This window comes from Drosophila innubila, chromosome X (genome assembly GCF_004354385.1).
Source record: "Drosophila innubila isolate TH190305 chromosome X, UK_Dinn_1.0, whole genome shotgun sequence".
NCBI lineage: Eukaryota > Metazoa > Arthropoda > Insecta > Diptera > Drosophilidae > Drosophila > Drosophila innubila.
This window is the reverse complement of record NC_047626.1, coordinates 39360467-39366466: the sequence shown is the minus strand read 5'-3', so window position 1 is coordinate 39366466 and position 6000 is coordinate 39360467.

Here is a 6000-nt window from a genome sequence, read left to right as displayed (position 1 = left end):
TAGTTTTGCCTTTTGTCGCAATAAAATAATGTTTTGGCATTTTTTTTCACTTTGAATGCGTACGAATGTCGCATTCGACATTAGAGAATTACCCATATATATTTTTAAAAAATTTCAAAAAATTTATTCATATTACTTAATAAATAAACTCAAAAAAAAATATTTATTAGTTTTACAATTATACTCCAAAAACAGAAGACTGTCTGCAGGCGGTCTTACCCGTTAAAGGGCTAACAGAAACTTCTTAGGCTTTAAAATGACAATTTGCACAGGATGATTTTCCACTCAGGCTTGTCAGTCAAAGTTTAAATATATTTTCTGTGCTTATTTTACATGTAAAATTGAAAAAAATCAATTTATATTGTCCGAAAGATACATTTTAATCTTTTTTATCCTTTAAACAACATTGTTTAACAATAAGAAAAGTTTTTTTTACGCTAATTATAAAAAAAAAATTTTTTGTTGGAAAAGCTCGTATGATGCATGGCACAGCAAAAACGTATTAAATTGCATTGCATTATTGCGAGGCTGCATCAGTTTTTGCCCTATAACTTCCTTAGACTCAGCTGGACGCAAGGAAGACCGGATTAATTTAGTAAAAAAAAATTGATTACCAAAGACTCCTCAAACTTACATTTCCAAAGATATATAGAACATTTCTTTGGCTTCTATGGCTTAGAAACTGCTGTTTCAATTTTAGCGAAATTTAGCGTTTTCCCCCTAAGCTAGCGGGTATTTCAAAAAGTCGTAGAAGTCAAGAAACTCAAACAGGTAAATTGGCTTGCTCGCGATTTTCGACAATACAACAAAAACTTTTGACGCTGCACGCAAATTATTTATGACCCCCAATAATGCTAAACAACAAACACACAACAAATGCACGAGTTTCGACTGCGACGCGTATTATCATAAGTGTTCATTTTGCTAAAATTTATGACTTCAGTAGCGTCTTGTACACTGTGTGAAAAAGTAAAATTGGTTTTGATGCGATTTGATTTTTACCACATAATAGGCGTTCAAAATAAATGTGTTCATTTTGCTTTTAGATGTAGATGTTGTTGTAGTGCTCACGATTGCAAATTTCTTGCTCACCGCTGGTTTAATCGAATAATTTTTAGCACTTTAATAGAGACAAACAAACTGACTTTTAATCTCATTAAGAAATGGCCACTAAATAGTAAAAATTTAATTATCATTAGGACCAGTTGTCGGACTGTTTTATCGAGGTATCAATCGACGTGTATTTTTGATAAGATCTTTTAGAAAAAAAAAATGTTACCAAAAAGCTCCAACGGCCCCATACAATCATTCAAATTTTGTCCCTCCCTTACTAACACCCACTTATTCCATGAATCAGGTGAGTTTGCAAAATTCTTAGTATGCAATTTGTAAGTGAAGACTATACCATTCGATCTGTATATGACTCGATCTGATCGGACAGTCAAAACAAATTTTCCATATAAGCTGTATACAATGCTAGTCGACTTTCGCACCCTTCGTGCTGCTTTCGTCACTAGCGCGGACTAGCGTCCGCATTGAAACTTTACACCAGGTAACCAGGGAGGGAGTTCGCACCAAACAAAAATATATTGCTATTGTTCAGAACTGACCTGAACTGAACTTACTGGAGCTGAAAGGGGTTTTTTAAGGATTGCGCACCTATTATTGAACATTTTTTCCTGGATTCACAAAATTTTGTGAGCAGCCAACATGAAAAAAGCAGACAGCGTTTCAAGAGTTAAAGGCTCTTCTGTGTTCGGCCTAATTCTGGCTTATCCGACACCGGAATTAAAATATCTACTCGATATCGACGTAAGCGGTACATGGATTGTGATTAAGGCACAGGAGAGAGTATTTGACTACCATAACAATATCTTGTCGAAACCTCAAAAAAATTACTTTATCACGAGGAGAAGGCTGTTGGCAGTTGTAGAAAGCGTTAACCCCTTCCGATCACGCAGAGCTTCGGTGGCTTCAACAGTTTAAGCACTTGGTATCCGACTGTCTTCTGCGCTCGATTGATCCACCAAGAATCAAATTCTGGTTACATTTTGATTTGTTCTTCAAATTTGAAATAGGCATATTGTCATATTGCCTAAGCTATGATGGCAAAAGCATCAAAAAATTCTAATATTTTACAGAAAAAAAAAACCTCCTTACATGCGCCAAAAATTATCACAAAATTAGCTGTCAGAAATTTTGGGGCATGAAGGAGGATTTCATCAACAGGCTTTTATCTCGTAAGGGGGTTTTTATGTTTCTTAACTTTGCCTATGCCCTTTCGACAATATTTATTTATTTATTTATGCACGACTAAAAGCAGTCATTAAAGAACAAATTAATATAAAACAAATTAAAATTAATATGACATATAAATTATAAACTGTAAAGAAAAAAATTTAATAGTAGATCTGGGGTATGCAAAAATGATAAGTGATCCAACATTTGTTGCAAAGATTGGGGAAAACCTAGAAAAACCAAATCAGATCATTTAAAATTAGTGTTGGAATTGTTATAAATAATTAAGGTCAGGGATTAAACGAAAGGTATCGGAATAGTGAAGATTTCAGGGAAGGGAGACATAGTTCTGAGGAGAAAACGTGAAAGAGGCTATTAAAGTTGTTGCATAAACTATGAAACGAACTGTGTGAAGCGTAATCAGTTGTGCATGTAGATAAAAATAAAGGCTTGTAATTACTAGTAGACCTGCGGGGGACCAAAAAGCTGAGGCGGTACAGAAGCAAACTAAAATCGATCTCGCCAACAATCAATTTGTGAAGAAAAACAACACTTAGAGTTTGCCTAAAATTAATTAGAGAAAAAAGATTGAGAAGACGAATCCTATCGGAGTACGGTGGTAAACGAAGATTGAGATGGTAAACGAAGGACGAGATCCCAATTAAAGCCACGTATGGCGAAAAGCAAGAATTTCTTTTAAACTGATTCAATTCGATTCTGGTTTATTTGATACTGCAGGCTCCAAATGCATGAACAGTATTCCAGGATGGGACGAACTAAAAAGACTTTAAGGTGTTTAGTAGTGAAAGGAACGTTAAATTCTTTCCAATATAAGCTAGTCGGAACGGCTATAGTCGAGAACCCGACTATATGAATACCTGTTACATACTTTTAGGAGGTTCCCTTTTTTTTTAAATTTAAACAGCTATTCTGCCGTTCTGCTTAACCGATATTTGACTTTTTGAAAAAACTTATTCTGCGTGGAATCTATAAAAGTCTGTCTGCCTGATTTAATATCTCTAGCTCTTATGGTATTTGAGATCTAGGCACTCACAGGGAAGGGCGAACAGACGGACATGGCTATCGACGCGGCTGTTAATGCTGATCAAGAAGATATTTGCTTTTTAGGGTAGAAAATGCCTCATTCATACATTTTAACGATATCGTGTACCCTTTTAATTTTTTTTTAAGTAACGGGTATACAAATAATAGCTCCGTTAGGCTTAAGACTTTTAATATCTTTGTGTATTGTCCTCGGCTTTTTACGATTTTTGTTCCTATCTATTGCCAATTTGCCAAAATTAAAGTGTCTGCTCTTGGTATTGCACTTATGCGAATTGACGGACTATTTCTTTTTTTTATTTCTTTTTTTCGGTATTGGTGTTCGTAAAAATTCTCTAAGTCCGATGTTTTTTCAATGATCTTAAAAGTCGATAGCATTTTAATATGTAATACAATATCTTTGATTAAAAAAATTATGAATAAACAATAAACACAACTCCGAAAAGTTGTTTAAGCTTAACTAAATTTATATACCAATATCTGCATGTATATATATGGGGTATTTTTTTTTTTGTTGTGAATTATTGTGGAGAATATATTAATTTTTTTGTATTACTTTTATATATGTATGTATGTATGTATGTATGTATATAAGGGTGAATCGTTTTGCATGGCCCAAAAAAAATGTTTTCAAATGATAACCCAAGGTCGTAATCTACAGTCTATTCTAAAATGTTTTCACCAACGAACAACAGTCTTTTAATCAATTCCTAGTTTTCCCTTGTTAAGTTAAAAAATGAACATTATAAGCGTGATTTTGATGCGATTCTAAAAATTTAATTTAAATTTTTATTATAGGTTTGTATTGAGGGCTAATTTCCTAAAACTTAACAAAAATGTTTTTTTTTTTGTACTAAAAGGCTATATTGACTGGAATTGAAACGACTGCGGAATGTAAAACTATAAATGGAGTTCTTCATTCTGAGGTCGATTCGCTTCCAGTGTAACTAGTCCATAGGCATTTAATATGAATTGGCTTCGGACCTTAATGCATTTCTTATAGTGTTATAAGGCCCGCAAAAAAGTGACTTAAAGAACGGCGGGCGATATGACACTTTTATAAGTGACATTTCGCCCGATAGCCTTATGACACAAAAATGAGCGTCAAAGAGCCCGCGCACGTTATGACACCGGGCGTTATGACATGTACCCTTTATCATAATACTTCTATTGTAAAAAATTGCAATGCGAAGCTCACTCCAAGTTTCTACCAATCTCTCAGCTACACATGCACGAGAATTTGAATTGGCATTGTTTTTCAGAGTTACTTCATTCTCCTGCTCTCTCAAAAAAAAAATTATTTTTTAGTAAAACGCGGTTACCTGGCAACTATATGCGTCCATGGGCAATTGGAAAAAGTAATTGGCATTGCAAATGAGTTCATGAAAAGACAATTTTGCAAAAACTTAATGCAGGCTGTTGGCGCAGTTCAGCGCATTTGTTTTGTAGATGTAGTTAAATCATGAAGTCTAGTGTAATTTAGGTTTAGGGCGAAGCGAGAGCACAATAAAGCTTTCGTTGGTCGCTCTGAGAGCGAATTCGCCTCGCTTCACCACCATAGTCAGAGCTAGGCTTAAGAACACTTTAAAGTTTAGTTGTCGAATATTATTACATATATACAGCACGAATCGCTCCCGCATTTTAATTTTCGTAGATGAATAAATTTAAAACGCCACCAAATCGTTTCGGTTATTTGAAAATAAATTAAATAAACTAATTTAATTTTTCACAGCCAAAATGCGAACTGACATTTGTTGTTTGAATGCTAAGTAACAATTTGTAGGATCCAGTCTAAAAGAAAAAGTTAATACACTATAAGCATCAGATCTTACAGATTTATTGTAATCTCGTTTATTTTTAGTACCGTTATGTATGTAATAAACAATATTCGATCCTTGGGGAATTTGACACTCTTGCTAACTTTGTTTTGATTTAAGCTAGGTACTCACTAAAGTTTGGGCAGAGGGAAAAAAGGAAAAAGAGTGTAACCAAATGTTGAGTGGTAACAAATGAAATGGAACATTTGTTGAAGATGAATACAGGGTCTGTGATGAACGTCCTCAATGTGGGATTGTTGGCATATAGCGCTATGCTGAAAGAAGAAGAGGATGAGGAACGCAGGCGTCACGCATATTGGGTCAATCCATAAAAATTAAATCGAAATGGTTTCTGAAGTCAAATCGCTCAAAGAGGGTTTTTTTTTACTTGTTTAAATAATTTTATCTTGTCCTGCAATGTAAACAGTAGGGTAAAGTGAATTTGACTTTTTTTTAATTTTCGAAAAAGCTGTTTCACTAGTGGATGATACGATATATAGTAAAAGCAGTATCTGTAAAAAAAATCCTTAGGTGGCGCATCGACGATAAATTTTTAGAAATCGGGTTAAACTCAAAAAAAAATCCAAGATAACTGCGATTTATCCAGAAAAGATAATATTGAAAAAAGTAATAATTATTTCTTAGATAGACCTTACTTTTGGCATTTTAAGACCATATCAATTGTTAAGATCGGCTGAAAAACATCAAACTGACACATTCTTTAAGAAAAACAAAATTGTTAGATATCCTTTAGGTGAGCGTCAGACGAAGATTTTTTCACCGACACTTTTTTCTAAAAAAACTTTTTTTGTTGATTTATTTTATAAAATGGTTGTGAAAAGATTGAAGAAGAAATAGCCTGTCACTATAGTAGGTGCAAGTA